This window comes from Mus caroli, chromosome 2 (assembly GCF_900094665.2).
Source record: "Mus caroli chromosome 2, CAROLI_EIJ_v1.1, whole genome shotgun sequence".
Taxonomy (NCBI): domain Eukaryota; kingdom Metazoa; phylum Chordata; class Mammalia; order Rodentia; family Muridae; genus Mus; species Mus caroli.
Genome location: NC_034571.1, coordinates 148,360,145 through 148,371,928, shown reverse-complemented (window position 1 = coordinate 148,371,928; position 11,784 = coordinate 148,360,145). Strand labels below are relative to the sequence as shown.

The 11,784-nt window shown below is 50.5% G+C and overlaps 1 protein-coding gene across 13 annotated transcripts in view; it reads right to left on the bottom strand.

Moving 5' to 3' along the window:
• Epb41l1 (erythrocyte membrane protein band 4.1 like 1) overlaps positions 1-6,488 on the bottom strand; it is a 122,633-nt gene extending 116,145 nt beyond the window's left edge. For 5 of the 13 annotated variants that reach the window (XM_029472773.1, XM_029472777.1, XM_029472785.1 and 2 more), the window contains exon 1: positions 6,254-6,488. The gene's annotated coding sequence lies outside the window, so the exon portion shown is untranslated. The remainder of the gene's footprint in view (positions 1-6,253) is intronic. The other 8 variants (XM_029472787.1, XM_029472798.1, XM_029472790.1 and 5 more) reach the window with 2 other exon arrangements.
• Between the last annotated feature and the right edge of the window lie 5,296 nt (positions 6,489-11,784).

Sequence of the window (11,784 nt, the reverse complement as noted above, 5' to 3'; positions counted from 1 at the left end):
TGTAGACCAGGCTGGCCTCGAACTCAGAAATCTGCCTGCCTCTGCCTCCCAAGTGCTGGGATTAAAGGCGTGCGCCACCACGCCCGGCTTTCTTTTCTGTTTAAATGTTTATGTGTATGAGTACATGCCTGCATGTATCTATGCATACCATGTGTGTGCCCAGTGGTCCATGAAGCTAGAGACGGTGTTGAATCCCTTGGAACTGGAGGTACAGATATGTCTCCAAGTGGGTGCTGGGAATGGAACCTGGGTACTCTGCAAGTCCGACAAACGCTCTTACCACTGGACCATCTCTACAGACCTCGAGGCTTCCTAGCTGGAGTCTCACCTCCATCAAGGGAAAGCCCTCCTCCGGCACCTACATGCCCTCAACTCCTGCTTCTGGAATGGAGGCTGCAATGGGGAAAACGCATGGTTCAGGAGCGTCAGATAAGTTATTTCAATTGTAGTGGATAGCTTTGGGATGTCACGTCTGTCTTAGTCTAAATTTCCCTTCCCAGGCCAATGAAAACAGGATTTTCGTTACCGAAAAATAGTCAGCAACAGGATTCACGTCCGTGGCTTCCACAGTTCTGAGCCTCATAATAATACTTCATGCAAAGCCTCTACTTAAGGGAGAAGGAGAGGCCTTCCCTGGGAGAGGAGTGGGCTGGGCTCTGATGAGGTGCAGCGGATGTGGCAATGGCCAAGGGTTATTATGCTGATGAAGGTTATAATTAAAAATCACAGCAACAAACCCTTAAGCGATCCACAAAGAGCTTTCTCATTATCTCCTGGGATTTGGAATCTGGCAAGAGTGGTCTAGATTCTATACCAATTCTAGACTGCAGAAGATAATTCTTCACATCTGGAAATGGAGCAAGGTAAATGTAAGCTACTCAGTGCGGGAGAGTCCAGAGGGGGTAGTAATTGAGGACCGTGTACCACCTCTATGAACGTGCATGTAACAATAGACTTAGCTGTACTGCTGTCACTGTTTCATAGAGGAAAGAACTAAGACAGAAAACGTAACCGACCCAACCTAAGGCTCATGGCCGCTCCGCTGAGCCTAACTTTGGAGCTGGGCTTAAGGACTCTAAGACCGAGGTTCTCCCCTGTCTCCTGTAGGCTGAGTAGTGACACCCACCCCTTTCCCAGCTCGACTTAGTAGAGCCTCAGAATATATGACCTTATTTGGAAATAGGGTCTTGGCAGATGTGATTAGTTAAATTAAAATGAGAACACAGAAGATTAAGGCAGGTCCTAAACCTTAAAAGAAAGGAACCACAAAGACAGGCAGGGAGAAAGTCCCATGATACAGAGGGAGAAAGTCACATTGGTGACAGGAGCAGACCAGGTAGCCAGTCAAGGCCACCACTGCTGTCCTCCAGAAGCCAGAAGGGACCAGGGAGCAGACTTCCGGAGGCAGAAGGTACCACCTGGCTGATAATGGATGTCAGGCTTCCAGAACTGAGAGAGTATAGATAGGTCTTGTGGCTATGAGCTCTGTGCACCGTGGCCTCAGGAAGGAAGGCAACAAACACACTTCAGGAAGGGTAACCCAGAAGCTAGAGCTCTCCGTTATAGACCCCTCACCAAGCATCTGTAGTGTTAAGAGGGTCTTAAAGCCCATGAGAGGCCAGTCCACTCTCTGGGCCGCTTGACTTCTGCGCGCGCGCGCGCACGCGCACACACACACACACACACACACACACACACACAAACACACAGCTGATGACTCTCACTGGGTTTATCAGGCCCAACCCTACCCCTGTCTCATTCCACAACCCTCCCTTTCTACCTTAAGTCAGCAGCTCCCACCACCTGGAGAGCGGTTTTTGAAATGCAAATGCACTCTTTCCCAGTCTGGCTTAATTCTCTTCCCTGGCCTCCAGCAAGACTGGGTCAAGCTCCACAGATGTGGAGCCTCTCTGCTTCTTGCGACTCTGTAGCCACTCACTCTGCCTCTACACCCTCCAGCTTTTACTTAGACCACCATCTTTTCCTTCGCCATAAAGCCCTTCCTCCCTGAGCAGCCGTCCCCACCTTGCCCATCATCCCCATACTAAAGCATCCTTACGAATCTATTGCCATCCCCAGGCTGTGACCCTTGCTGGACTCATTTCTCTTGCCATAGGCCCAGAGCCCAACACAAAGGCATTCAAGCCGGCTGAACGAAACCGTGCGGTAGCCACGAGAGTAACAACAGCTAACATTTACCAAATGTTTACTCTGTGCCCACATTGTGCGGAGTGCTCCATATGTGGAGTCTCATTTAACTCTCAAATCAACCCCGCGAAGCCGAGACGCATATCGGTTCATTTTACAGGTACAGAGATATGACACGGGAAGAGGTGGAGTCACTTTCTCAGCTAGTATATGGCAACGCCCGAATGGCTCCGGCACCGTAAGAGTCCCTCCTCTTCTGATTCAGTTATCAACTATGGTTTGGAAATATGTAATGTAAAATTCCAGAAAAACACAATCCCTACATTTTAAGTTGTAGACTGTTCTGAGTAGCATGGTGAAGCCATCTTTTCCTCTGCTCTGACCTGCTTAAGACTTGAATCATTCCTTGTCCGGTGTGTCTGCCATGCATCTGCTACCTACCAGTCAGTCAGTCAATAGCCACCACGGTTATCAGACCCCACTGTTGCACTGGAATCCCCACACATGTATCCAACCCTTACTTTACACAGTAGTGTCCCCGATACAATGTAGATATAACCAGAAAAGCCACAAAGCTCTCTAAGTGAAAAGATGCAAGGTCTCAACTCAGTATGAAATATACATGGTAGGTATATGATTAGCACTCTTCACATCTAGAATTCCCCTAGGGAGTCTTGGACTAAATTCTCACTGGGCCACGAGAGACTACTGCAGTAAGAGCCTTCACCCCAACACCTCCACTTGGCAGAAGAAGAAACGTGCAAAGGAGGAAAGTGAGGTGTGCAGCCACACCCCAAAACTTTAGATTCCACACTCGTTCTCTGCACAGATGCATAGGGCCCTAGGAGGTCACAAGAGAGGCTATGTCTCCTAAGAGCTTTCCCCTGCCTTCCCCAGGGCACACAGTGAGAGCCAAGTCTACAGCCAGGAGATGGAGGAGTGTAAAAGATGACCTGCCTAAACCAATCCGTGTCCTGCTTGGATTGGTACACCATCAAAGCTTGAGGAGACACTTGGGAAAGGGCATCACTTAGCATCATGTCCTATCTTAAATGTGTTTACTTTAAAAAAAATGTACATGGTGCTTTGCCTGCATGTGTGAGGGAGTCAGATCCCCTGGAACAGGAGTTACAGACAGCTGTGAGTCACAGACAGTTGTGAGCTGCCATGTGGGTGCTGGGAACCAAACCTGGGTCCTCTGGAAGAGCAGCCAATGCTCTTAACCTTGGAGCCATCTCTCCAGCCACTTGTCTCCTACTTGAGACATTAATTCACGTGACAGGCTTATGGACCACAAATCAAAAGGTAGAAACACTGCTAGATACCAGGACGATGAACAAGCAATCCCTGCCCAGATGGCATTCACAGCCTAGATGAGGGAGACAATCAAGCAACTCACAAGTTCAAGTCTAATTCCACAGGCTTACAAGCCCTAGGAGAGACAGGAGCTCTAGGGATAGATGAAGGGAAATACTCCCCTAACCTAGGATATTGGCAAAGCCCTGCCCCCACCCCCAAAAGACACAGTCATGTGTCTGAGGAAGTCTGAGGAAGCAGGGGATGAGGTGCTAAATGGAGGGGCCTGCAGGCACAAATTCCAAAGTCAAGTGGGCAAGGACTGGATTGTACCTGCCTTCTTGTCAATCAAGGTAAGGGTTGAGGAAAATAAGCTTAGAGAGGAAGCTACGGGGTAAGAGTTTGCTTTGGTCAGCAAAGGAGTTATCTGTCTAAGACCACAGGAAAGACCTGGGGCTTGAAGCCAGAACCCCTACCAAATAAGGTAGGCGTTGGGGCTACTTCAGGGACATGTATGGCCCGTTGCAAAAAAGAAGGGATATCCTCTTGTTTCAATCCAGCACTTCCTGGCTTCTCTAGAGGGTTGTAGAACAGGTCAGAATAATTTGCATTTGTTAAAACAGAGACTGCTAAACCCCATCTCCAGATTTTTGCATTGTGTATGTCTACCAGAAGGCTCCAAATTTGCATTTCTAGTAAACCGGTAACCTTGCTGAAAATGGTAAGCTGACCACACTGAGAACTGGTGGTCTGGGCGCTAATGAGGAAGGTAGGGAGGTATGGCCAGGATCTCTGGGGGCAAGAAGTCTGAATTCCTGGCTAGCAAGATGTCTCATTGGGTAAAGCCATTTCCTACCAAGCCTGATGACCTGAGTTCAATCCCTGACTCTTACAAGTTATTCTCTGATGGTCACATGCATATCAAATATAACATTTTTAAAAGAACAGAGAATTCCTAAATCTTGGTAATAAGACAGCTTTGAGCCAAAGTCCAGCCTGCCTCAAAGACACGACACTGAGCTTCCTAGCCGCCTAAACAGAGAAACTGAGGCATGGGAAGGTCAGGGTCTTGACGAGAAAAGCAGCTTAATAAAAATAAACACAAAAGGAGACACCCACCACCACCAGATTTCAGCGCCAGTGAGCTGCCAGGGTAGCAGCTCTCTTGAGGTGTGTATTCAGGGAGAGAGATAAGAATCCCAGCTTTCCCTGCCTCTGCGGCCTCTGCCAGGAAAGCAGCTGGGGAGTTGCAGAAATCTGCCTTCGGGGGGCGCCCCTCCCACTCCTGCACTGTCCACTTGGCTCCCGTTACACTCCCTGCATTCTCCCTCTGCACTCCAAAGCCCGCACACTTATCCTTGTACACAAGCCAAGCAGCAAGGAGTGAAGTGAGAGAGAAGAGCCAGGAGAAGGAAGACTGGGCTTGCACGTCCTCCTTCCTTCCCTCTGTGAGATTCTCAGCCTCTCTAGATCCTTGTCAAACCTAGTCTACCTACATTTCAGTACCAGTATCTGAACCCGGCAGACAGTGACTAAATCAATCACCAAACTTCCTTGTAATCTTGTTTTTCAAATATAGGGGGCTTTCTATTCTGTTCCAGTTAGCAGCAAAATGGCACTTCTCTTACTGTCCCCATCCTGGCTCGCCAATACACAAACAGCTTACACACTCATAAAAACCAGATATACCAGAACTTATCAAAACAAATGCACATATACATTCAGAGATATTTTGTTTACTCTTCATCAGTAAAATGTACAAATGCACCTAAATGCACAAGAAATAAACAGGGAGAATGCACACGTTCACCCAGACTAGACATGCATGCAGTGCCCAAAACATGGGGGAAGAGATACAGAAACACATATCTCTCAAAGTATGAAGACCTTCTGAGAGGGGATTCCTTGGAGTGGGGCGCTGGCCATTTAAGATAGTGATCAGTCTTATTAGTCTTTGTAGGGTACCTAGGCTGCTGCCCTTCCCAGTGTCCAGGGTGAGGGTGGAGGGTACCTAACCAGGCTGGGCTGTAACTGGCCAGGGTGATGGTCCTTACACAGCAAGGGAACGTATCTCAGAACCCCGCTGAGGGGCCGCTGTTGCTTCTACCCACACCCCACACCCATGCCTGCGCACACACACACCCTCTTCACACCTAATCCCCCACCCCACCCCACACAAACCCACACCCGGGATTTGAGCAGGCCACGCCCTCTGCTTCAGCTCAGCTGGGAGCCAGGCTCCACTGTCAGTAGGGCTCTCCTGTACCCCGGGTGTGGCTGCCCACCTGCCAGCAGGGAGTCTCCACTCAGCTAAGACGCCCCCCCGCCGCTGCTGCTACCCACTTCCTTGGCCAGTGCCGGGCTCCGGACGACGCCAGCGCCTCGGCCGCCGCCCCCACCCCCTTCCTCCCGGCAGTGCCGAGACAAAGCCGAGCACACGCACACAGGGGCTACGCGGGTGCACACCCACCCTCACACGCGCACACACATGGGGAGTCACACTGGCGTGCACACAGTGAAATACACACACGAACACTCACATACACCCGCCATAGGCTTCAGCCAAAGCGAAGCCATCAGCATAGGCACACTGCCTCATCCAGATGTACACACTGTTACACATTGGGACACACCCTCTTTAGGCACATCCGCGGATAAACCCGGGCACACAGACCCTCAACCAGATTAGTACACCACCCAGCCCCTTACTCAGATGCACACGCACGTACACGCCACTTGCACCGATCCACAGACACACGCGCGTTCACATTCAACACACACCCGGAGATGTGGACCCCGACACACGTACCCGCAAAGACACGAATCGTAGCTTCGGCCACGCACGTCCTCCAGCACGCGAGCTCGGGACGTAGCAACAGCCTGCTCGGTCTCCGCGCCCTGCTAACCTGGCGGCGGCGGCGCGGCTTCCGGGAGCCGTCTGTCTGTCTGTCTCTGAGTCCCTTCGTCCAGTGGCCGCCCAGGCAGGCTCCAAGACGCTCCGGAGCTGCGCAGAAATGCCCCGCTCGCTCGCTCGCTCGCTCGTTCGCTCCCTCCCACGGCGCTCAGCCCCCTCCCCGCCCGCTCCGCACACCCCCTCTCCCCCTCTGCCCCGCCCCGCCAGCTCCCTGGGAGGAGGCGGCGGCGATCCCGGCCAGGCAGCGTCCGAAGCGGTGTGCGAGTAGCGAGCGCGACCCACTGGCCCCAAGAGCCGAGCTGCCTAGGAGCAGGCGCGTCCGATCCCAGGGAGGGGAACTCGGAGGGGTGTGCGCCCTGCGAGCCCGCGCCGCTGGCTTCCCCCACGTGGGACAGACGCCCACCAGAGCCTAGGCAGAGCTTAGAGGCCGGGTCGAGCAGCGGGACCACGAAGACGAGACTCTCCACGGAGCTTCCTCTCCCTCCAGGTCCCAGCCCCGTGGGCTCGGCCTTACTCCACCTCCAAGAGAGTCGCCACCGGCACCAAGTCTGCTTCACCTCGCCTTTGACCGAGAGCTTGGCGTTCAGGCCGGTAGCCTGGGCTAACCTGGGGGACTAGCAGCACCACTGGCCTCCTCTCCCTCCAGCAGGGACCTGGCCGACGCCCACTACTCTTGAGCCTCCCTCCTATTGTTCGGGCGGCCTAAGCTGCGGAGCTGTGGAGGGCCACGCAGCTCTTTCCAACCAATCTCAGGTGGCAGTCCTTTGGCACTCTTTGGAAGCAAGGGCCGAGCCCCTGGTCCCAAGACCCTGGGGACCCACAGGCCCAAGCATGCCCAAAGTCAAGCGTTTCTCTGAATTACGATTATATCTGCCCTGGACCTTACCAGGCTCCTGCCGGAAGGTACTGCTTTGAACACACATAAAGCTAAGCATAGGAAAAGGACAAAGTAAGGAAAACAGTGAACCTAGAATAGTATGCATAGAAGGTAGGGCGCCTATGGGGTTAGGGTAGAAACTGAGCTTGGGTTCCCAGAGCAAGGGTCAGACCTCAGAAGGCCAGGAATACCAAGTAAGCCTCCTTTGTTAGACTTTGAAGGGAAGAAAAGGAAGAAGTAGATGTAAGAACTTTATTAGAGGTCTCTACATGGGTAACAACCTAGGCAAATGACTCCAAAATGTAAACACCTTCACCTCTTGTGACCTTACCTTATCTTAAGTGGTAGCTGGGATCCACCTGAGTCTGCCCCAGGTAGCACAGAATCAAAGACTAGGCCAGTAATTCCGGTTCTTCACTGCAGTCCCATCTTCTCCTCCCTACCCCCACCACTCTGCTACAGGATGCTAAGAGCAGATTGGAATCAAACAGCTGAATAGATAAATCCAGAAGGGGAGGCCTGGTTTGGACCTCCAGGGACATTGATAAACTGAGAGGACAAAACTAAGGAAACCAAGGCCCTACCTAAGACAGGACTCAGCAGCTATCATTCCTCTGCTCCACTGCATGGAAGAAATACTTCCATGTCTCATTTCATCTCTACAGTTGCAACAGACGGTAGCCGTGAGCACAAAGTCACTAAGGAGCTTGGAAAGTGGCAGAGGCAGGATCCTGGAGGTTGATTTTGAACTCCCATATTTAGCCATCTGCCCAGCCCTGAATGTGAGGTGACAGTAATTGACCTACTCCAGTCAGCACCCACCATGACAGGACTCTGTTTATGGGTGTTTTCTGTCTCCATGTAGTTTCCTGATACCAAGCACAGACCCTGATTCGGAGACCTAATTTGTTAAACAACTATCTCATGGCATGGGAATGGCTCGGATGCCCTCTGCTCTGGGGCGAGGGACTGTTATCACTGGTTTTAGATGAAGCGGAGGAAATATGAACTGCTAATCAGATCTGCTGCTGTCAGGAGGAGATAGAGACAGAGAGGAAGAGACAGAGAGAGACAGAGAGGCAGAGAGAGCACTGTGGAACCCAGAATAAGTTTCCAGAAGATCTCAACAGGCTTCAAGACTGAGCTGGAACTTACAGAAGGAGCTGCCGTGCAGAATAAGTGTAAGGTATGATCCTGTGGTCTAAACCAGAGGCGTCGGAGAGAAATGTCTATGATCCTACTGTCTGCAGCCGCCGGCTACCTGTGGCTACTGCGCAGTTAGGCTGTGACTGATGCACTGAGAAACTTCGCACCTAATTTTATGTTCTTTACACTTAACAGTCACGTGGAGGGCTGGTAGCAAGAGAGAGTGTCTCCTTGAGATCATCATGCTCAAAACATGGTCTAGAAGAATCTAGATTAAGAGCAGTTTCCATGAAAATAGATTCAAGATTTTTACTTGACCTTGAGCTCAAGAATGCAATGGGGTGTGGCAAGAGGGTGAATACATTCTGTCAACCAAAACTAGAGATGAAAGCAGCTTCTCCGGTTGCCGTAGAGAGATCCCAGCTAGACCGCAGGACTCAACTCTAGACCCCACGTCTGAGAGAGACACTCACACTGAAGCATATCTGAAGGAGGGGACCAGAATGCGGAGGACTTGGACATCACGTGACATGTGTAAGTGGTCTGGAGAAGGGTGTGGTGGCTGTCTCCAGAATCTGCAGGCTGCCATCCAAAAAGGAAATGTGATCTGTTCCCTATTTCTGTATTTATGTCTACTAAGCAAGACAACATCATCTGTGTGCATGAACCCCTAGGTCTCCTCTGAAGGATCCACATGGAACAGATCTGCTGGTTCCCCTCAGCCCCTAGTCCACCCAAGACCTGGCTCATATGAAACATGATTACAGATTTTATGGTAGAATGAATTTGAAGGAATTACATTTAACTCCAGTTGGGTAGACCTTCAGGAGAATGAGTCCATAAAGAACTCTCTAGAGCTGGGGGTGTAGCTCAGTGGGTAGAACATTTGTCTTGCGTGGAGGGAAGCCTTCAGTTCCATTCTCCAGCACTGAGAAGAGAGAAAAGAAAAACAAATAAACAAAAACCTTCTCTAATGTTTGGAGTTGCCCCAAATCAGACCAGTCACTTTGACCAACTTCCTGTCAATAACTACTCAAGGAGAGACCAAGCCGGGCGTGGTGGCGCACGCCTTTAATCCCAGCACTCGGGAGGCAGAGGCAGNNNGATTTCTGAGTTCGAGGCCAGCCTGGTCTACAAAGTGAGTTCCAGGACAGCCAGGGCTACACAGAGAAACCCTGTCTCGAAAAACAAAAAAAAAAAAAAAAAAAAAAGGAGAGACCAAATCTTCAGTGAGAGGCACAATCAGGAACCAGATGACAACCCCTCAAGGTGACAGCAAACCAGTTCTAATAGGAGGGAAAAGTCAAGATCAAGGCCATGCTGCTAAACCATCATGTAGTGTGGTCTGTGCTGCCCTGGATAGACCACAGCTGGATCCATCACAGGATTCACCTCTATAGGAGCTACACATTCTGATGGGGACACTATCACGCTGGAACAAGTTCATAAGGAGAGATCAGAGTCAGGTGCGATCGTTGGAAGACTGCAGTGGTCCAAGAAATTGGGACTAGGAACCCAAGGACTTGAAAGGAGACCTGGGCTAGAGTAGGACCCCTGGGTTCTAATCCTACCTCTGCCATTAGTTTATGGTTTGCCTGTGGTGCATGCCTTCTTTCAGAGTTCAGTATTTCCATGTGTGGCATGCAGAGTGATCTCCAGGCCTCTCCTAACTTTGGCTCCTTTGAATGGGAGACAGAATGGAAGGTTCCTGGGATAGTGTATAAGAGAAAACTTGTACAACTTTCAAAATAACAGTGGTCTCCTTACTTACTGTTGTTATCATTATTTCAAAGAAGCAGCAATAGGATTTTGGTGACTTAATGGGGAGTTCAGAGAAGAGAAGAGGAGCCGACAAGTCTATTGAGATGAGGAACAAGGGCCCCTGAACTTTTGGAATGGTCAGCGAACATTGCCCTTCCCCCCAGGTCTTTAAAGGCAAATTGTGCTGTGTGCCCTGTCACCTCCTGGACAGCTTCCTCATTCTTTTGAACCACACCCCACACTTAGCTGAAAGAATCTACCAGTTCTAAGAAGTTTGAGTCTGACGCTGTTTTCCTTTCATTTCTGGGGATTGAACCCGGGGTCATGCTCATTCAAAGCACACAATCTACCACTGAGCTGCACCCCAGGCTGGTCCACCACCTTTCACCAATGAATCCTGGGTTTTCCCTTATATAACCAGCATCATTATCCTGTTTGGAAATAACCAACATTATTGAAGCCTTGGTACATGCTAGGCACCTCCATAATTTTCTCATCCTGGGAGATAGCTCTAATTATCATCTCCGTTTTATAGACGAGGACACTGTGGCGTGGCTTGTAGAAATTCCAAACCTTCCTGCAGCCATTTGGTCTATCGGGGAGGTTCCAGCATAGGTTCTTGTGTCTTCCTGAAGACACCCAGCACTTTACTGTGTGTTTTGAAAGTAACTAGGGAGAAGAACAAGACCACTGCTATTGCCAGTTCTCAGCAGGAAAAACAGATGCCCAGAGATTCAGTTCAGCCATTCGGACTAGTTAATCAAGCTTCCAAGGGGCCGTGAGGGGCCATACCTCTTTCCAGCTCTTGATTCTGCACTTCTGAGGACCCCTCTTCCTCCTAGGAGGAAGCTGCTCAGCTCACCTAAGGGAAGGACTTTCCGTGTTCTTCCTGGGGGAGAGGAAAGACTTCTAGAAGGTTGGAAGTTATTTGTGTCTTCCTTCTTCCACATCAGACACCCCAATAAAGGGCCTGGTTGTGACAGTGCTGAAGGCTCACACGGTGAGTCAGGTGGCACTGACCTGTCAGAGCCACCTAAGCACAAGGTGCTAAGCTCAGTTTAGAGAGGTGGGATATAGGCCAAGTGTTGTCATCCTGAAGAGAATGCTCCAGTTGCAGCATGTGTTCCCTATTCACCTCATTCCCCCACCCCACCCCCAATACTCTGGGAACACTGTGTTAGGGGCAGAGGGCACCCACGACAAAGAATGTATCCTCACCCTTCAGAGGGATAAGAGAAAGGACACACTAATACTGACATCCTCCAGGGTAGTGGTTCTCAGTAGGTGTAGACACCCACCCCTACCCCCACCCCCAGTATGAGGGGCTGACAGTATGTGTTTACAAAGAGCTGTGTAACACATGGTCATAATTCTCTCAAAAGAACTGAGAATAGACAGGTGTCTGGAAGAGTGAGTTCAGCACTCATGGAAGGAAAGAGGCTGAGCCAGGGCAAATGTACATCTTACCTATCAGGGATTCATTCCACCCAGCAGGCAGTAGAGACCTGTGTATACTGTGGCCTTAGAGACCGAGTTTGAATCCAGATTCTGCATTTTCTCATTTGGCTCTCTAACCCCTACAGGAAAGCCTTGCTCTTCACCTCTTGCCTTTCCCCTTTGCCAGTGTGAGGGTCCCTTAAAT